The sequence below is a fragment of the Solanum dulcamara genome, chromosome 3 (assembly GCF_947179165.1).
Source record: "Solanum dulcamara chromosome 3, daSolDulc1.2, whole genome shotgun sequence".
Classification (NCBI taxonomy): Eukaryota; Viridiplantae; Streptophyta; class Magnoliopsida; order Solanales; family Solanaceae; genus Solanum; species Solanum dulcamara.
Genome location: NC_077239.1, coordinates 61,691,708 through 61,714,784, shown reverse-complemented (window position 1 = coordinate 61,714,784; position 23,077 = coordinate 61,691,708). Strand labels below are relative to the sequence as shown.

The 23,077-nt window shown below is 34.6% G+C and overlaps 1 pseudogene; it reads left to right on the top strand.

The window, feature by feature from the left end:
* Window positions 1-254: 254 nt before the first annotated feature.
* LOC129881672 (uncharacterized) lies at window positions 255-22,981 on the top strand (annotated as a pseudogene).
* The last annotated feature ends 96 nt before the right edge of the window (window positions 22,982-23,077 follow it).

Below are 23,077 nucleotides of genomic sequence, written 5' to 3'. Positions count from 1 at the left end.
CTAGTCGGGTTTTTTTTCCGATTTAGTTCGTTTTGTCGGTTTGGTGCGGTTTACCTGTACAACCCTACATTTGACATCAAACTTTTTCCTTAGGCCTGAATTTAGTGGGCTTATATAACTGGGCCAATCTAAAAAATCCATGTCATTGATCCACATCCATTTTCTCTTCTTCCTTAATCAATACAACCACAAAACCGTATAACAAATGGCGGGAGAAAAATCTGAAATATTTTTTTACTAAATTAGAGCAAAAAATGGAAAACCCAAGTCAAAATGATGTTGATTCTCTTCGCAGGTCCCTTAGTGTTTTTTTTCTTTCTCAATTTCAATTGATAGGCTTATTTTAGTATTATTTTTTTAATTTATGTTTGTTGCTTTTGAATATGGTAATAATAGGAAAATTCAAGAGCTTCGTGATATTCAAACAAGTGTCGAAGACCCAGAAACATTTGGTTTAGAATTGAAGAAATTACTGGATGGTTGTACACTTCAATTTGAGATGAAAAAATAATAATTAAATTGTTGAACTTTGCGGTTTTCCTAATTTTAGTTTAAAAAATGCTCGACTAGTGTTTGTTTTATTTAGCTCTAGAAGTTGGACAAGTTAACTTGAGCACACTCGTTTATCATTTTGATATGGAAAAATTATACTAGTCGTAGTTTCTTACCAAAATATTTTCCATGAAGGAAAATGGATTAATTGCTTTCAGTTGTGTGGAGGAAAATGTTTTCTGTGTTTTTGGATTATCTCGGAGTATTTTTTTTAAAATCACAAGGAATCCGCAATTGCTATCCTAAACCTCCACTCAAGTGTAATAGCTCGCAAACCACACACTAGAGTTAACTGCACTAGGCAAGTCTTGTGCGATAGAGCTTGACTGAGCAGTTGTTAAGGTTGGATATACTTTTGAGTAGTTAAGGTTGAAAGCAATGTCACAAGTAAAATGAGTTCTTTCATTAGATAAAGAAGCCATTTTCCCCTTGTAGGCGGGAATTTTTTTCATTGAAGAGAGCATTTTCACTTTAAGATAATCAAACAACGATAAATGAGTTCATCATAGAATAACATTTTTACCAATTCCAAACAAGTTAGCTCTGGAAATGGTCAAATTGACGCCTGGTTAGGGACAAGGAATAAACAAATTGAATGGATCATTTCACGTTTCCTTTGACGGCTTGTCATGTTCACTATATTTTTCTTTCAAAGTCGAGTTTGTTCACTGGGTATGGTTTTGCAGAGCAAAGTAGAACAGATATTATGTGATGCTTCAGAAATCAGCTTCTCGTCTGATCAGGATTTAGGTAGAAGAAAAGCTGTTCATTTCTTCTTTAACCCACCATGTGTGTGTGTCTGCGTATAACACATGCACACAAACACACATAGGTTCGAGGGGGAGCTTTACATAGACACACACGAGCGCACACATATATGCCTGTAAAGGAACTTTATCTGCCATTTAAATTCTCGTTTTTGTCTCTTCAGATGAATTTTGGAAATATTTGAAGAATGAGCTAAGCGCAGAGGGAATGCAAAAATATCAGATGAAATTGAGAGGCTTTCAAGGGGATATGTTGAAGGTGTTGGGTTTAATTGATAGGTTGAATGGGAAATTGAGGGAAAAAGAAGTGGAGAGGAAATGATATGTTCTCTCTTGCTTTATTAAATAAGCTTTGGTCCCACATAGGTGGTGGAAATGAAAAGTCTCCTACTTAAAAGTAGAAGCACTCCTTCATGTTGCTAAAGGGTCAAGAAGAGGGTCTTCCCTCGCGCCGTCGTCGTCGTCGCTCGCTCGGCTCCGGCTCCGATTGATAATCTTCGGATTCGGCTACGGATTTGGATTTGGATTTGGTCAATTGATATGATTGATTGATAATCTTTTTGGACCAAATTATCTTTAAATTTTTAATTAATTAATATTATTTATTTATTTAATTAATTAAGTGGAAAAAAAAAAATCCTGACCCGCGACCCGTTTCTTTCCCGGATTAATTTAAAATTTCCCTCCGTTTTTTTCAACGAATTTTTGAAAGGTTGCAACCTTGTCCGAAAAGTTGCAAACCTTCTCAACAGGCAAACCTTTTCCCAACAGGTGCCTTTTCTGAAAAGGTGTAAACAGTCTATATATATCTGTTAATCTTCAGAATGTTCAATACGAAATTCTAAACATACCATCTTCTTCTTCTTCTTTCTGCACTTCCTAAAATCGTGTGATATACATCCTTCAAGTAGTTCGCAGTCATCAAAGATTTGCAGTACCTCTACTTTGGTGAGTAAAGCGTTCTATCCTAGGAGGAAAGATTCCAAAACCTCGGGTACTTTGAGGGGAATAATTTCCTTAACCTTAAGGACACACTGTGCATTCAGTGGGCTCGATTCTGTTTCTGCATTAATTTTTCAGATTCTGTGTTTTATTACCTTTACTTGTTGTTACTGGTTTTAATATTTACAATACAGTTTACTAACAATCTTAAGGAAATTATTATTATTATTGTTTTCTAACCAAACTGTATTCTGTCTTTGGAGACTAAAATCTGTGTGGTTTTCTACTCCGTATGAAATAAATATTCTGATTTGAAGAGTATAAAAACTTCATTGGAATATTAAAGTTCATACTTGTACAATGATTTGAAGAGTATAAAAACTTCGTCGTTGTTTTTGTAAAAGGTCTGATATTCTGAAATATTAAGACAATTTGTCTATTTTGACAGTGAAAAGAAATGACAAGTGATACTGCTACTACTTCTGCGACTATTGCTGCAACAAGCCGCACTTCTGTGCCACCGGCAGAAAAACCAGGAAAATTTTCTGGAGCCAACTTCAAAGGATGGCAGCAAAGGGTGTTCTTTTGGCTTACCACTCTTGGTATGCAGAAGTTCACTAACGAAGATCCTCCTGTGCCCGCTGCTGATATGCCGGCCAATGAAAAATTTATGATTACTGAGGCATGGACACAAACAAATTTTCTATGCAAGGGCTACATCCTAAGTGCTTTGGATGATGATTTGTACAATGTCTATAGTGCTGTGAAAACTTCTAAAGAATTATGGGATGCACTTGAGAAGAAGTACAAGACTGAAGACGCATGCTTGAAAAAATTTGTGGTTGCTAAGTTCCTAGACTATAAAATGATAGATAGCAGAACTGTTGGAACCCAAGTTCAAGAACTACAACTTATTTTTCATGACCTTATTGCTGAAGGCATGGTAGTTAATGAAGCATTTCAAGTGGCTGCGATGATAGAAAAATTGCCTCTTTCGTGGAGAGATTTCAAAAATTATCTAAAGCACAAGCGTAAGGAAATGAAGTTGGAAGATCTTGTGATTCGTCTCAAGATTGAGGAAGATAACAAAACAGCAGAAAAGAAGTTGCGTGAAAATTCAGCAATTATGGGAGCGAACATCGTTGAAGATGCTGCTCCAAAGAATAAGAAAAGGAAGCAACCTTTTGGAAAGAATCAGGAGCAGAACAAGAAAAAGTTCAAGGGCAATTGTTATAATTGTGGGAAAGTTGGACACAAAGCTCCAGATTGTCGTCTTCCAAAAAAGGACAAGAGAAAGGGACAAGCCAATATGGTGGAAAATAAAGAAGGTATTGATGATCTGTGTGCAATGCTATCAGAATGCAACCTAGTAGGTAATCCCAAAGAATGGTGGCTTGATTCGGGAGCTACTTCGCATGTGTGTGCAATCCGAGAAGCCTTCTCTACTTATTCCCCTGCAGCACCTGATGCGACGATCTATATGGGAAATTCTGCAACTGCAAAGATTGAAGGATATGGGAGAGTATTTCTGAAAATGACATCCGGCAAGGTGGTGACGCTGAACAAAGTGTATCATGTTCCATAAATGCGAAAGAATTTGGTGTCTGCCGGCCTTCTTATCAAGAATGGATTCAAGTGTGTTCTAGTTTCAGACAAAGTAGTTGTCAGTAAGAATGAAATGTATCTAGGAAAAGGCTACCTCACTGAGGGTCTTTTCAAACTAAATGTAATGATTGTTGATGATAATAAAGTTCAAGCTTCTTCTTACTTACTTGAGTCAAATAATTTATGGCATTCACGTTTAGGACATGTCAATCATAAAACCTTGCAAAAACTGATTAATTTAAATATATTGCCTAACTTTGATTGCAATAAATCAAAATGTCAAGTATGTGTTGAATCTAAGTATGCTAAGCATCCTTATAAATCTATTGAACGGAATTCTAGTCCCTTAGAATTGATTCACACAGACATTTGTGATATGAAGTCTACACCAACTCGTGGTGGAAAGAAGTATTTTATAATTTTTATTGACGATTGCACTCGATATTGTTATGTATATTTGCTTAATAGTAAGGATGAAGCAATTGATGCATTTAAGCAATACAAGAACGAAGTAGAAAATCAATTGAATAAAAAGATAAAAATGATTAGAAGTGATAGGGGTGGAGAATACGAATCTCCTTTTGAAAAGATATGTTTAGAATATAGAATTATTCATCAAACTACTGCCCCCTACACACCTCAATCAAATGGAGTTGCGGAAAGGAAAAACCAAACATTAAAAGAAATGATGAATGCTTTATTAATAAGTTCCGGTTTACCGCAGAACTTGTAGGGGGAAGCTATCCTTACAGCTAATCGAATACTCAACAGAGTACCCCACAGCAAAACACAAACTATTCTATATGAACTATGGAAAAGAAGAAAACCCAACTTGAAATACTTCAAAGTGTGGGGGTGTTTAGCAAAGGTCCAAGTTCCTTTGCCCAAAAGGGTAAAAATCGGACCAAAGACCGTGGATTGTGTTTTTATTGGCTATGCTACAAACAGCAAAGCTTGTCGATTTTTGGTTCACAAATCGGACAATCCTGAAATTAATGTTAATACGGTAATTGAATCAGATAATGCTGAATTTTTTGAAAATATTTATCCGTATAAAACGAAAAGTGAATCCTCAAGTGAAAGATCTAAACGACCAAGAGAAGTTCAAAAGGAAAGTAAACCATCCGAAGAGGATCCAAGGCGTAGCAAACGTCAAAAGATATCTACTTCCTTTGCACCAGATTTTGTGACATTCTTGCTTGAAAATGAGCCTCAAACATTTAAAACTGCAATGTCTTCTTCTTGATTCAGCATTTTGGAAAGAGGCAATCAATAGTGAGATTCAATCAATTTTGAATAACCATACATGGGAATTGGTTGATCTTCCTCCTGGAAATAAACCTTTAGGATCAAAATGGATATTTAAAAGGAAAATGAAAGCTGATGGCACTATTGATAAATATAAGGCAAGACTTGTGGTCAAAGATTATAGACAAAAAGAAGGTCTTGATTACTTTGACACATACTCGCCGGTAACAAAAATAACATCTATTTGGGTGTTAGTGGCACTTGCAGCTGTATATGGTCTTGAAATTAATCAAATGGATGTTAAGACGGCTTTCTTAAATGGAGAATTGGAGGAAGAAATTTACATGGAACAACCTGAGGGTTTCATAGTTCCAGGTAAAGAAAGGAAAGTGTGCAAACTTGTTAAGTCACTTTATGGACTTAAACAAGCACATAAACAATGGCATGCAAAATTTGACCAAACAATGTTGGCAAATGGATTTAAGATTAATGAGTGTGACAAATGTGTTTACATTAAAAATACTCCAAATCATGAAGTCATTGTTTGTTTATATGTTGATGACATGTTGATAATGAGTAAAGACATTGCCAATATAAATGCTACGAAGCGTATGCTTGCTAGCAAATTTGACATGAAAGACTTAGGGGTTGCTGACTTAATCTTAAGAATTAGGATCCATAAAACTCCACAAGGTCTAGCATTATCACAATCACATTATATTGAAAATATACTTGATAAGTTTAAATATTTAAATTTCAATGTTGCAAAAACTCCAATTGATGTAAGTTTTGCACTTCAAAAAAATGAAGGTAAAAGTGACTCACAATTGGACTATGCACGAGTTTTAGGAAGTTTGATGTATATTATGAATTGTACACGACCAGATATAGCATGTGCTATTAGCAAGTTGAGTCGATTCACGAATAATCCTAATCAAACTCATTGGATGGCAATGAAACGAGTCTTGGGGTATTTGAAACACACCCAAAACTATGCTTTGCATTATAATAAATATCCCACAGTAATTGAGGGATATAGTGATGCAAACTAGATCACCGGATCATCTAAAGTTAAATCCACAAGTGGATATGTTTTCACCATTGGTGGAGGAGCAGTGTCTTGGAAATCATCAAAACAGACATGCATCGCCCGCTCTACAATGGAGTCTGAATTTATAGCTTTAGACAAGGCTGGTGAAGAAGCTGAATGGCTTCGAAATTTTTTGGAAGATATTCCATTTTGGCCCAAACCTTTGGCACCCATATGTATACATTGTGATAGCCAAGCGGTAATAGGGAGGGCAGGAAATGTTATGTATAATGGAAAATCGCGTTACATTCGACGGCGACACAATACTGTTAGACAACTACTCTCTAGTGGTGTTATCACTATTGACTACGTAAAGTCAAGAGATAATATATCGGATCCACTAACAAAAGGCTTATCTAGAGAGGCTGTTGAAAGATCATCGAGGGGAATGGGGTTAAGGCCTAGGACAAGTCAACATGGCGGTAACTCTACCTAGTAGACTGGAGATCCCAAGAACTAGGTTCAAAGAGATCAAACAAAGTTATGATTGACGGTTCAACATTGTCAAATAACTCAACCCATTCTCGTGATGATGACAATGTTCAGAAACAAAGGATAAAACCTTAAGGATTTTAATGAGTTAATAAAGCTTTAAAGGTTTTTTAATGATTATCTAAATTTGATGGAAAATAACTAGATAGTGTGTCTATAGGACTACACGTTTAGAAATCACCTATGTGAATGTGAAATATAAGCCGCTTCAAGGGGAATGACAGTAAAGGCCCATTCTCTATGCATTCACGAAACCAGGCGGTGTTCATGGCTGAAACAAACACAACCGTGAGAACCATAGATGGTTGATGATTGATTGTGTGACTTATGTTGTCTAGTTATACAACAAAGTTCGACGGTTCAAAGATATCGCATCTACCGATTGATCGAGTATATCCTATATAAGTTCACTATGGAAAGTTCAAAGGGAAACCTACTTATCCAGATGCAATTAATCTTTGCTTGTATATCACACACTTATCCGTGCATTCCTTTATCTTGTAGACATTCCCCATTCATGTGGGGGATTGTTGGGTTTAATTGATAGGTTGAATGGGAAATTGAGGGAAAAAGAAGTGGAGAGGAAATGATATGTTCTCTCTTGCTTTATTAAATAAGCTTTGGTCCCACATAGGTGGTGGAAATGAAAAGTCTCCTACTTAAAAGTAGAAGCACTCCTTCATGTTGCTAAAGGGTCAAAAAGAGGGTCTCCCCTCGCACCGTCGTCGTCGTCGCTCGCTCGGCTCGGCTCGGCTCGGCTTCGGCTTCGGCTTTGGCTACGGCTACGGCTACGGCTACGGCTTCGGCTTCGGCTTCGGATTTGGATTTGGATTTGGATTTGGATTTGGATTTGGATTTGGATTTGGTCAATTGATATAATTGATTGATAATCTTTTTGGACCAAATTATCTTTAAATTTTTAATTAATTAATATTATTTATTTATTTAATTAATTAAGTGAAAAAAAAAAATCCTGACCCGCGACCCGTTTCTTTCCCGGATTAATTTAAAATTTCCCTCCGTTTTTTCCAACGGATTTTTGAAAGGTTGCAACCTTGTCCGAAAAGTTGCAAACCTTCTCAACAGGCAAACCTTTTCCCAACAGGTGCCTTTTCTGAAAAGGTGTAAACAGTCTATATATATCTATTAATCTTCAGAATGTTCAATACGAAATTCTAAACATACCATCTTCTTCTTCTTCTTCTTTCTGCACTTCCTAAAATCGTGTGATATACATCCTTCAAGTGGTTCGCAGTCATCAAAGATTTGCAGTACCTCTACTTAGGTGAGTAAATCGTTCTATTCTAGGAGGAAAGATTCCAAAACCTCGGATACTTTGAGGGGAATAATTTCCTTAACCTTAAGGACACACTGTGCATTCAGTGGGCTCGATTCTATTTCTGCATTAATTTTTCAGATTCTGTGTTTTATTACCTTTACTTGTTGTTACTGGTTTTAATATTTACAATACAGTTTACTAACAGAAGGTGCTGGGAATTCCTGATGGTTTTGGAAAATTCAGATTTATGTGGGTCTGTGACATATGCTTGACCTCTGATTTTGAAACGTTTGATTTTTTCTGTAGGTTATAGCAAATTGGTGAATGAGATTGAAGGCCTTAGTTGTTCTTTGGAGCTCATTGAAACACTGGCTTGTTTCTATTCATCCGCTGATTCTACTTGACTATAAACTAAGTTTGTTGATCAGGGTAGGGTGGAAGGGGATTCCTTGCAGGTCTAGCAAACACGTTTACTTTTTGGTTCCTTAAGAAATTGGACATGCTGTAGTTTAATGGTATATGGTTGCTGAACAAACTAAAGTGTTAATGTGAAATATCAAATAAACTGCATGTGGGTGGAAGAATGTCCAACGACAACATACCCAGTGAAATCCCATAAAGTCGGGTCTGGGAGGTAGAGTGTACGCAGACCTTACTACTACCTCGTGAAGATAGAGAGATTGTTTCCGAAAGACACTCAGTTCAAGTGTATCAAACCCAAGAAAAGAAGAAGAAAACAATGGCGAAAGCATAAGAGACAAAACTGTAGCAACAACAAAATAATATGATAATCGAAATGCAATAAAAAATATATGGCAAGACCTATAAGGGCACGACTAGTCCTATGACAAATACTATACCTCTACATAGCAAGACAACACTCTACCCTTACTAGCCTTCTACCCTAATACGTGACCTCCGCTTCTTCCTATCTAAAGTCATGTGCTCGGTAATATGAAGTTGTGCCATGTCATGTCTAATCACTTCTCCCTAATGCTTTTTCGACTTACTCCTACCCCGCCGAGTACCCCCTACATCCAACCTATCGCACCTCCTCACTAGAGCGTCGATGCACCTACTCTGCACGTGTCCAAATCATTTTAGTCTAGCTTCCCTCATCTTGTCCGCCACCGAAGTCACTCTTACCTTCTCCCAGATAACCTTATTCCTAATCTTGTCAAGCTTATTATGCCCACACATCCATCTCAATATTCTCATCTCCGCAACATACATCTTCTGAATATGTGAGTTCTTGACTTGCCAACACTCCACCCCATACAATAAGGACGGTCTAACCACCATTCCGTAGAACTTACCTTTAAGTTTAGGTGGTACCTTTTTAACACATAGGACTCCAGGGCAAGCTTCCATTTCATTCATACAGCCCTAATGCGACGTGTGACCTCATCATTGATGTTCCCACTACTTTGGATGACGGATCCGAGATATTTAAAATTTTTGCTCTTGGGAATAATTTGTGTGGCAAGCCTCACTTCCACGTCCGCTTTTGCCAATGCAACACTGAATTTGCACTCCAAATATTCTGTTTTGGTCTTGCTCAATCTAAACCCCTAGGACTCCAGAGTTTGTTTCCAAACCTCCAACCTATCATTAACTCTGTCTCGAATCTCATCAATTAGTACTTTGTCCTCTGCAAATCTATACTGAAGCTGTTACTATTTGTGCTAGTGCATAAGTTTTTACAATATTTCAAGCTTGTTTAGCAGTAATGGATATCACTTCTGTTGCACCTTTACCATATCATCCATATATAGGAGAACATAAGTGTTGAAGTTTTCATGAATTTTCTTCCATGAATATACAAAGTGGGATCATCATGTTCTTATTTGGTGACATATCGGAAAATTTGGTAGTTTCATTGATAAGAAAGACATGTTAAAGATGGATGATACTTAGAAATGAATAAATTACTTCCTCACTAGTCTCCAGAAAATTCTATGAAATATGGGAAGAAGTCTGAAAACATAGGAAGGTGTTGTGGAAGATGTCACGTGTTATGTTTTTGGAACATTTTTCTCAGCATGAATAATAGTGATGAATGGATTGTGGAACAAACATTAAGAAGCAGGGACTTCTAAATTCTTAGCTTTTCCTTCCCCTTGATTTTGCTTAATACCGCTTAGTTTGGCTGGATGTAAGTTAAAACGTTGTGTATCTTTTCTTAAGAAAATGAGGGAAAATGGAAGGCTGTGATTTTTTGCTAGTGAGTTGACTCTATAATTTCAGGATCTATGTGAAGAATATTGTGGCAAGAACTTAAAATTTGATCAGCACCTAATGAGTTACATAATCGAAATTTGTGTCTTCTTTATGGGGTTCGGAAGGGACAATTCATTAGCTTTATAGTGTAATCGAGCTCCTCAGCGGCACCTGCAACTCGAAGAAATCCTGCTCTTGATAACGATCCTCCATGAAAGAAGTGTTAGGAATGCGTTGCCCTCAGTAGCAATCATTACATAATTTTTCTGTCTGGTCTTTATATTTGAAAAAGAGTTAATGGTAAAAAATACACCTAAAGTATTCCCGTTTTTTAAATTTTTTACCTATAGGGGCGGAGCTACGTGGAAGTGAGGGGGTTCACTTGAACCCCCTCAATCGAAAAAATTACGTTGTATATAGAAGGTTAAATTTGAATAGTAATAATAATAATAATAATGAACAAATATTAATATAGAATGATAAAAATATAGTTGAAAAGAACACTCTATGTAACTCCATAAATAAAAATGTGTTAATATTAAAAATCAATTAGAAATTATAGAAATCTAGCTAGGGCTTTAAACTAGTATGCGAGCATGATTTTTCATTCCAATTACATAAAAAAAAATTGTATACACTACTACTACTACTACTACTACTACTACTATTACTATTATTATTATGTGACATGTGTGAAATAAATAAATATATTTGTGTTTTTCAAGATTATTACTACTATGTTTATAATAGGGTAAAAAATACAAAAATGTATCTCCCTATGTTTTTTACTAAGATACCAGACCCTTGGGGTAAAAAATTAATAGATACCTATAATTTCGGTACGCTGATACATTAGGGAAAAGAATAACCAATTTAAAAGATAAACTAAGTACATGGTGTGCAGACGCTATACTAGCAAAGGCAACTAAAGGATTGAGAAAGAAAATAAGTCTATGTTGTGATAACCCAAAAATGCCAATAATGATTGGATGTGAAAGTCCCTATTATTACTATTACTATTACTATTATTACTATTATTATTATTATTATTACTATTATTATTATTATTATTATTATTATTATTATTATTATTATTATTATTATTATTATTATTACTACTACTACTACTACTACTACTACTATTGCTACTACTATTACTATTAGTATTACTATTATTATTATTATTATTATTATTACTATTACTATTACAATTATTATTACTACTATTATTATTACTATTATTATTATTATTATTACTATTACTATTATTATTATTATTACTATTATTACTATTATTATTATTACTATTATTACTACTATTATTATTACTATTACTATTATTATTATTACTATTATTACTACTATTATTATTACTATTACTATTACTATTACTACTATTATTACTATTATTACTATTATTACTATTATTATTATTATTATTATTATTATTATTATTATTATTATTATTATTATTATTACTATTATTTATTTCTTTACTTGTTCATATGTTGAACGCCTGAATTGAAATTCTGCCTCCGCCACTGCTTACCTACTAGTTTAATAGCTGAACTATCACATACTATTTTACAAAACACACCTCAACTATCAGTTGTTCACTTTTTCTATCTAAAATATCACTATTGTCCAGGTAGGTTGTCCCTAATAATAATGGTAAGTTGTCAATTATAGAATCTTTTCAGTGGAAGATTAGCAAGGCTACTTTTGTTATACTGCTGAACTAGTTGAATTTGATCAAATTACCTTAAAGAAAAGTACACTTTGATTAGAAGCTGAAGTTTTCTTGCTAGGGGAACAGTTTCTTACATTTTTTCTATCTTTTTCCCTCTTCTATTTGTCCAAGTCTAATGCATCAATCTTATCATGCTTCCTCAGAATCTTAGAACGCCTAACTTTGTTCAAATACTTGTTATTGTTATACTTGTTGTATCTCACCTTATATTTTAGGGACTTGAACAAGAAAGAGTACTGGTAAATTTTGCGTGTTCTACACCTGGAGAAGATAAAGAAAACTTGATAAGTGCACCTGCAGAATATAACTTTAAGGTTCTTACATCTGATCTTTTCAATATTGCAAGACAACTTAGAGTAGCTTGATATCATTAGCTAAATGCAAATTTTTCCGTCAATTGCTGATGCATCAACAATTTTTTAGTCTACTGGCGAACAATGGTAGTCTCAGTTATCACATTGCATAACAATCTTTCTACTGGTGAACTGCCAAAGCATATTAGGCTGTTCTGTTATTTCTTTAAAAAAAATTAAGGATACCCCTTTTGTGTTATTGTTTTACCCCTTTTGTATGTAGATCTTAGAATTAGGTAATCAGCTTGAGAAGGGCAAATTGAATTTGAAGTTGTTGGAAGATCTTGAGAGTACTTTCAACAGGTATTTTTGAAAATAAACTTTGCATAGTTCTCTGTATTCTCTCGTCTAACTACAGTGCATTTAATTTCTTAACATAATCAGGTTTGAGGCTACAGAGGGGATTGAAGAAGCATTTTCTGGTCTTAAGATAGTGGAATTTGAGCGGAACCGCATCATATTATCTTTGAGAACTTTTATCTCAAACATGAAAAACTTGCTCCACAACCAAACAATAGATGTTGCTGAACCACCAGAGCAAAATCACGAGTTGTTAATGGAACTGATGGATGGAACCATAGAGCTAAAACTTGTTGAGGTATGGTTTTTTAGAAGTTTGCGACAAGAAAAATAGGAATAACTGCATTTTCGGTACCTAAGTTATTGGTAAGTTATGTTTTTTGGTCCTTGTGATATATGACTCAATATATATATATATATATATATATATATATATATATATATATATTAATTGTGTAATTTTGGTCTCCTTGGTTAGAGAATACATTATATTTGATTATTATAAATTTATATTACCATCCGATGTGAATTAGCAATACAAAGCTAACATAACACATGAGTAATTAAGTGGTGAAACAATTAATAATTGTGGCAAATTCATGAAAATTCCCAAGCAAAAGGATTAAAGGTGTACAATTTAACTAATTGGAGGTTTAATGTGCTTAGGTAGATATCATAGGAATTTAGGGACTAAAATTAGAATCTATCATTAATTGGAGGGACCAAAGGTGCTATTAGTCCTAAATATTATGAACAGATCATTATTCATTCCAATGATAAGATGATATTTCAAAAGAGAATGTGGCATAACATTGTAAGAAATGTGAGACAGCCACAAATAACAAATCTAAAATAGACTTAATTTTCTCCAAACGGGGACATTGGCTCAAAGTGGGTTTATTAGCCTTCTTTATATCTATCAGATATTGAAATAACTACCCACTTTTGATACATTGGCAACAGACATTCTCCGCAGAAAGCAATCAAAGTACCTGTGAGAAATATAGAGAAAAATATTTGACTTTGAGACTCTAATTATAGACAATATACTATAATTTTTTTCCAAAGAGAATTCTATATTCTATTCTTGTTTCTATTCCTATCCTAATCTCCCCCTCAAGCGGGTACATACAAGTCATATGTATTGAGCTTGTTACAAAATGTAATTGATACGAGGAGAAGTGAGGGGCTTGGTGAAGATATCTGCAAGTTGATCACTCGACTTCACAAATTTTGTAACAAGATCTCTTTAGAGTATCTTTTCTCTGACAAAGTGACGTCAATTTCAATGTACTTAGTCCTCTCATGAAATATTATATTTGATGCGAAATGAAAGACCGCTTGATTATCACACACAAGTTTTATTTGACCGATTTCTCCAAATTTTAATTCTCTCCACAACTGTTTGATCCAAACTAGCTTATAAGTTGCTACAACTATTGCTCAATATTCTGTTTCTGAACTAGATCAAACAACCACACTCTGTTTCTTACTCTTTTCGGACACCAAATTATCTCCTACTAAAATATAATATCTTGAATGTAGAACGTCTATCAAAGGGTGATCCCGCCCAATCAACGTTTGTATATCCAATGATATGCTCATGGCCTTGATTCTCGAAGAGTAGTCCTTTATTTGGAGCTAACTTTATATATCTCATAATATAACTACATCCCAATAACTATCACATGGAGAAGTCATAAATTGACTTACAATACTCACAGAAAGAAAGATGTCATATTTAGTCACCGTGAGATAATTCAACTTTCCAACAAGCTGCCTATCCGTTCTAGGATCACTAAGTGGTTCCTTCTATCATGGCAGGAATTTCGCATTCGGATACATAGGAGTGACAATGGGTCTATATCCCATCATTCATGCTCTTCAAAAATGTCCAAGGCATACTTGCGTTGAGAAATAACAATATCTGATTTGGATTGATCAACCTCAATACCTACAAAATACTTTAATTTGTCAAGGTCTTTAGTCTGAAAATGCTGAAGGCAATGTTTCTTCAAATTTGTGATACCATCTTGATCATTGCCAGTGATGATGTATCATTAATGTAAACCACCAATTAAATACACAGTCTAGATCATCTCTACTATGAGTCATGCCAAACTCCTGAATTACTATGCTAGACATTTCAAACTAGGCTCGAGGAGACAATTTCAGACCATAAAGTGACCTGTGCAATCGACATACAAGGCTACTAGACTCCCTCGAGCAACAAAATCAGGTGGTTTCTCCATATAGACTTCTTTCTTAAGATCACCATACAGAAAAGCATCTTTAATGTCCAACTGATGAAGAGGCCAATGGAGAATGACAATCATAGATAGAAAAAGATGGACGTATGCTATTTTTGCCACAGGAGAGAAAGTATCACTATAATCCAACCTAAATATCTAATGTATACCCTTTGGAAACAAGGAAAGCCTTAAGTTGATCAACCTAACCGTCTGGACCAACTTTGACCGCATAAACCCAATAGAAATCAATAGTAGATTTACCTGCAAGAAGGAAAATAAGATCCCAACTACTACTCGCATGTAAAGTAGACATCTCGCCAATCATAGTCTACTTCCATCCCGGATAGAAAGGTACTTTACCTATAGTTTTAGGGATGAAAATAGAGGACAAAGATGATACGAATGCATAATCGGTGATGATAGACGGTGATAAATTAAGAAAGTATAATGGGGCTTAGCATTACGAGTGAATCGTATATCATTTTTAAGTGCAATTAGTTGGCTACGAGGAGGAAAGTGCATAGTAGAAAAAAGGTCTAATGGATGACATGAATCATCTGAGCCTAATGCTGAACACGAGTGACGATGATAAGTTAGGAGTGGTGGCATTATATCTGGAGATGTAGAAGTAACCAGAGATTCTTTAAAAGTCAGTATAGGTAAGACCTGAGATATGGGTAAGACCTCAGAGATATTAGGATGATCTGAAGATGTATAGTAAGATTGAGATTCAAAAAATGCGACAAACGTTGACATAAGGTATCAATGAAGATAGGGTGAATGCGAGAATACCCTTTTTGAACTCGAGAGTAACCAAGATAGACATATTTGAGAGCATGATGAGCTAATTTATCCTTTTATGGGGCTAAGTGATGAGCAAAATGTGTGCTCCCCAAAACATGAAGGTGGATATTGTAGAGATGTGACTAAGGAAACAATATAGTATAGGAAATCTGATTCTAAAGGGATGATGAGGTCATTCTATTAATTAAATAGCAAGATGCGAGTACTGCATCGCCCCGAAAAATGCAGTGGAACATGAGATTCAATAAGAAGAGTGCGAGCAATCTTAATGAGATGTATATCCTTCTTTTCTACTACCCCCTTTCTATTGAGGGGTGTATGGGCAAGATGCTTGGTGAATAATTCCTTGGTGAGCCATAAACTCCTAAAATTGGGAGGATAGGTATTCCAAGGTATTATCACTATGAAAAGTATGATTAGAAACACCAATTTGATTGTGTTTCATCACAATAACTTTTAAATATAGAAAATAACTCAAAATGATATTTCATCAAGAAATTCTAAGTACATCTTGAATAATCATTAATGAAACTTAGAAAATAATGAAATTCTAAGGTTGAACTGACTCCATTTGGACCTTAAATATCATAATGAACTAATGAAAAAATAGACTTTGAACAACCCTCAACAATACGTGAAAATGTAGTGTGGGTGTGTTTCTCAAGTTGACATGACTCATAATCTAATGTGGATAGACTAGACAAACTAGGCACCATTTCCTGTAGCTTAGATAGACTCGGATATCCCAAATGTTTTTAAATTAGGTCTGGAGAATCTATAATTGAGCATGTTGTGGAGGAATTTGAAGAGGTAAAATAGTAAAGGCCTTGTGCTTCATGTCCTGTGCCAATCGTTTGTCCAATATTGTGGGCCTACATGAAAAATATTTAACAATGTAGAGCACACATCAAACACTAACAAATACAAGATTAAAAGGACAACCAGGGACATAAAGAACAAAGTTTAAAGTGATAGAAGATAGGGGTTTGGCTTGTCTAACTCCTTTTGGTTTTGTCTGGATCCCATTGGCTAAAGTAATAACGGGAAGAGATTATGAATAAAAAATATCAGTTAAAAGTGATTTGTTACTAGAAATATGATCAGAAGCGCCTTAGTCCACGACCCATGATTTGAGAGTACTTGATTGTGAAACACAAGCAAAAGAATTACCAGCAACCAAAATATCAGGCTGAGAAACAAAGGCTACTTGTGGAGATGTCTTCTTACTTACTCGATACTGAAGGAACTCATTATATTCTATATGAGCAATATGAGCATTATTGGATGGTCGATTAGCTGAGCGATAGAGGCTGCTTGTGGAGATGTTTTCTTACTTGCTCAATTCTAAAGAAACTCACTATATTCCTTTTGAGCTAGGATCATTATTGGGTGGTCGACCATGCAGAGTATAACATATGTCACGAGTGTGTTCAAGCCTCTGTCAATATCTATCATTAGGCCGAGATCATCCAAAACAACCTCGTCCTCGTCGATTCTTCATAGATTAAGATGTTTATTTTTCTATGATTTGAGATGTGAGAATAGAGGAGTCAATGGTGGGTGATAAAACCACTTTGTGACTGAGAGGCACGACATGGCGAAGTAGATGAGAGAATAATTTATCAATCGTAGGAACTGTAGGATTAACTAAAATTTGATCACACACTGAATTATGGTCAGTAGAAAATCTAGCGAGTATAAAAACTAAAAGCAACATTTGTATGTGCTTTTGTTGTTTTTTCATATTTTTAGTGACTAACATTAACATTTCAAATTCCTCCATGACTGCTTGTACTTGTCCCAAGATAGTAGACATATCGTATTTTTGTTTCTTTATGTTGGTCATTCGAGATATCACATCATAAAAATGAGATATATCATTAGTGTATAAAGCATGAGCCTTTATCCAATCTGAATAACATGCTTGAAATTGTCGAAAATAGTGATGAAGTCGTTGAAACTTGAAGAAAATGTATGATTGGGGTCGGAACTGGTAGCCGACATGTTTGGAAAAAAAAGTCTTGAAAAGTGGCCAGAAAGAGGCTCTCTCACTCGGCGCATGGCACCACCGAAGAAGGCTTCTTCTGACTATGTGTGGGGGCTCGTGGAAGATTTTCTACTGATGGAATTTTCTTGGTTATGGTTACGAGAGATTGGGGGACCCCATGGTGGTGTTGATTTTTCCACACATTGAAGGATATGGGGTTGACCCAAAACATCCCTAGAAAATCACCTAAATTTGATGCACGACAACTATTTTGACCTAATTTTCTTTCACCATGTATTTTTCACCAATGCTCTGATACCATATGAGAAATATATGAGAAAAATATTATGGAATTGTGTTTCTACATTATTACACTGAGACCCTATCTATAGACACTATATTACAATCATTTCCCAATTAGGATTCTATATACTATTCATGTTCCTATTCCTATTCTAACAATAACTAAAATATGCCTGACGTTAAAGTATCAAAATAACTTAGACTAAGACAATTGATTTTGTGCTTACAGAGAGTGTGTTAAATGAGATAAAACAAGCCATATGTAGAAATTAAAAAATCTGCCGTTCTATGTTATCCAGTATATTGGTTGCTTATAAGTTATAACCGACTGAATCATTGGTTTATCTGCAAGCTGCTTTGATTTTCTTCCTTTGTTGAATTAACTGCTTGCTTTCCTTAGTTTTTACCAATCATAAAGATGTAATGCCGTCATTCATGATCTATTGTACTTTAATATACTTTTTGGTGATGCTCTTCAGATTTTCCCACATGATGTATTTATAAGTGAAATAACCGATATTGCAAAATCCTTTACGTATGTTTTATTTTCATTTTTCTCTTACACTCTACTGGTCTCACTAAGTTTTGGCTTGTCTAAATCTATATAGAAGCACCGAATATTTGTTTGTTTGATGCTTGAGCATAAATGATGATACTTTATTATTTAAAGTCAAATTTGTTGCGAAGTTTGAGTTGATTTTTGTAGCGTAATTGGTATTTAACTTCCTATTTGGAAGTAATTTGCAACATGATCTATCTATGATTCAATTCTCATTCTGCTATATGAAAATTCACATAGTGCCGCTGATTCTAGACAAGTCTATTTCTTCGTGGGAGTTCTTGAAAATAGATTTTCTTTGGAATGGTTCATTAAAAGGGTGCAATATCGGATTGTTCTTTGCATATTAAGGCGATTTCTAGTGAAGAGAGCAAATAGTGCTAGGTTAGTCCTTATTTTGTACTTTATACATGCAATTTGAGTTAAGATCATTTTGCAGAGGTGTTATTGTACTTTTATTTCTTATCGTGTCAATCATGGTTTTACCCCTTCATTTATCAATTTATGGTGCTTTATTCATGTAGTTACACATAAATTAGAAAAATCCCTCTCATAGATGTTTTATGTGTACCTTAGGATGTCCTGCTTGTATGCTACTAGAGGAGAGCTATTTTTTTTGGCTTCCAGAGGACAAAATTAAGGTGTGTGAAATGGGGCCTATCTTAAGAATTACAAGTGTTAAAATATGAATAGGTATGCATAATCCTACTCAAAATAGGATTAGGAACAAAAATAGTATATAGTATCCTACTTGATAAAGAATTCTATTATATTGTCTATAGATAGGGTTCTCTATATAATAATGTACACACAATCCAATAATATTCTTCTCCTATATTTTTCACCTGATATCAGAGCCTCTACGATCTTGGTAGAGAATCAAAGAGCTTTCGATGTCTGCATGCGGCTATATATTACCTATATATGCTGCCCGTCCAGTGAATGGTTATGTTAACAAAATAGGGCCAATGATATATGCATGAACCCTATATTCAGGGAAAGAAAACTCAGTCAGATAGGTCACCATGCGTCAATTTCCAGTTACTTTCTAGAGTTGGTTTATATCAACCTCATATCCGTCAGTGTTTGTGTAGCACCGTGTCATCTTTTCAGTGATTACTTTTTTCATATTTAATTTGTATAGCACTGTATCATCTTTTCGGTGACTACTTTCTCATATTCGATTTTTATAGCATTGTGCATCCCTCCGAACTACTTTTCATATTCAATCTGCATAGTACCATGAATTTTTTTGAACTACTTTCTCATATATGAGTTGCATAGGACTATGTGTCTTTTTGGTAACTCCTCAGATTTGATTTATGTAGTTCCATGCGTCTTTCCAGTGACTCTTCAAATCTGATTTGTGTAGGATCGTGCCATCATTCGGACCCTACCCATATAATTCTCTTTTTCAGTAGGAACCCTATCCATATAATTCTCTTTCTCAGTAGGGTTGTGCCATCATTCTGACCCTACCCATATAATTTATTTCTCAAATTGTGACCACTTTCAGCCGTCAAATCTAATAATCTGGCGCATGAGCATGTTTCGACTAGTATTATAGTGACTTTTTTTATTTAAGATCTACTCATTTCTTGATTTTGAGATGATTCATATATTTTTGTACCAAAATTCAAGCACTTTCCAACGACCATAGAATTTTTTCAGACAAATCTAAGTTTTCATGCAGTGTTTTTTTCTGTTTCAGTTTTATTTTTGCCAAAATAAAGAAAAAAAGAGAGAGAAAGTATACTCAGATATTTGAGTTGGATTATAGTGATATTTTTTCTCCCTTGGCTAAAATAGCATATGTTCACCTTTTCCTATCTATGATTGTCGTTCTCCATTATTAAGAATGTTTTTCTCCATGATGATCTCGAGAAAGAAGTCTTTATGCAGTAGCCACTTGATTTTGTTGCTCAGGAGGAGTCTGACTGTCTAGTAGCGTTGTATGTCGATTGTGTAAGACACTCTATGGTCTAAAACTGTCTTCTCAAGCTTGGTTTGGGAAGTTCAACACTGCAATTCAAGAATTTATCACTCTGTGTTTTATCGATATTATGCATCAAATCTAGTATTTAATGAGAAGACTAAGCATATTGAGATTGATTGTCAATTTTGTGAAGTTGAGTGATCAACTTGCAGATATCTTCACCAACTCCCTCACAAGTTTTCGTATTAATTACATTTGTAACAAGTTAGGTATAAATGATTTGTATGCCCGATCTTGAGGAGGAGTGTTAGAATATGAATAGGTATACACAATCCTACTCAGAATAGGAATAGGAACAAGAATAGTATATAGTATCTTACTTGATAAAGGATTGTATTATAGTCTCTATAAATAAGATTTTCTGTGTAATAATATAAACACACAATTTAATAATATTTTTTCTCCTATATTTCTCAAAACAACTATTAATATGAGCTCCACATGTTGCAACTTGATAATCACACACCAAAATAGCTCCATTTATTTCATCCAACTAAGTCACATAAATAAATCTTAATACTTTATAAAAAACTCATATAAATAATCTCAAGACTAGTAAGAAAATCTGCTCTACTAAGAAGAGTGTTAAAGTTAGTGACCCTGGTATGTGACGGATCTGTGAAGAAGTAAGGGATAAGTTTTTATCAGGAGCATTTTATTGAGGGATTTATATCGTTGGAGCAGTGCTGAAATATTGTGTTGAATAACTGATTTATTAAGTGGGCTATTGAGATAAATAAAACAGTTAGGAGTTCAAATTGGAGTTAGTAACTATGACTTAACTATGTAATGGAATCTGAAGTGGTGGATGAAGAAAGGTGATCACAGTCTATATTTACATTGATATCATCGATCGATCCTTAATTTAACTAATAGATCAGATTACGGAGTAACATAATCCTATTCTATAGTTCTGGGAGTCATTCTTCCTATCATTGAGGAATCTTTTGAAATTAAGTGAGTAAAAGAAGATGTATTAAACTGTATGAATTTGATGAAAGAAGGAGAAGCTTTGTAAATTTAATAAGAGTGGACTGAATATTTAAAATTCCAGTCCTCACTTTACAAGGGACCAGAAAATTATGCAGAAGGTGGAGAAAGAGGATCAAATTATATACATACAAAGTGGCTTTAAGTGTTCTTTCTCTTGACCTCAAATGTTGCATTTATTTGACGTTTTTTTGAGTTATGTTCTTGTATCTACTCAAATCAAACAGTCATTCATTTAATTACGTTGATAGAGAAGACACAATAGTAGCTCATATGGTTGATGGAATTGATGCTTTCATGAAACTACCTCAAGATTAGCCACTAACCAGCACTGGTTTAACCCTGATGTCTGTCAAGAGCTCAAGTCAGTACTCACTAGAGATATCTTTGGCCCTCCTTTGCAAGGTTGCGGTAAGTTGTTTATTCATAGCATTGTTATAGATTATAGCTGTTTAATATCAGTGTTGTACAGTTTGTGACTTTGTGTAGAAGTCCTATTGGGATTGGATTGTTAACCAAATATAGATGTAATATTTACATTGTGAATGATAGTATGACTCAAACTTGCATGGTGTATAACGGTCAAGGAGAAATACAAAAAAAGACTAAAATTTCTCATGCTCTCTAAGAATGAAAAAGATGGAAACAATGAGGTATTGTGCACCATGAAGCGTTAGTTTTGAAGGGAAAATTGAGTTCACACACGACTTTTGTTCATATATAGATGTGTTGCTGTTGTCATGCTCGATTCCAACGCCTGTGTTGAGCTAGTTTATAAACTATTAGTTTGAAAGAATGTTTACTCTTTCTTTCCTTGTAATATGTCTATAACAACACCGACTTCCAGTAAGATTATTAAGCATGCGATGAAAGAAAAAATAAATTATGAGTTTTCACATGAAAAAGTCACCTCAGTTGAATGATTGTGCAGTAGTTATGCTTCCTTATTCTGATTGGGACCTATCATGCGATAAAAGAAAATTAAATTCAGATTTTTCACATGAAAGGTCATTTTAGTTAATGTGATTTTGATACATTGTGCTGATTGGGGCCTAGCTAGCCCATCAAATTCCAAAATTTCTTATATTAGTTATTTCCTGCAAAAACAAATAGGGTAAACTATTCAAATCGTGTGGTGCCAATTTGTAGGAAAAAAGTTGGGATAGGTCAATTATTGGCTTTGTATGAATGCAAAAGTTTCATGTTAATGCGGTTGTTCTTGTGGAAAGAAAGGAAACGTTCGCCTATTGTCTCTCTGATGTTATGAGTCTAGTACAACCATAAAGTTAGAAAACTTTTTGACAGTTTAGATGCTCTCCTAGTTTTTTTCCTTACAATCTTTAGTTCATTTCATCTTTCAGGAAGTGGAGAACTCGTTGGATACGAATGCACGGCAGACTACTCAGGCTTGTAGGATAGCGTTGAAGAAATACTTATGCAACAAATGAGTGCAGTAACTTCAACTTGAAAAATATTCCAAAATTTGACTGCTTCCCTACTCTATGATGCTCTGTACTTATTCTGGTAAGATTTATCTATGATGCTCTGCACTTATTCTGGTAAGATTTATCTATGATGCTCTCTACTT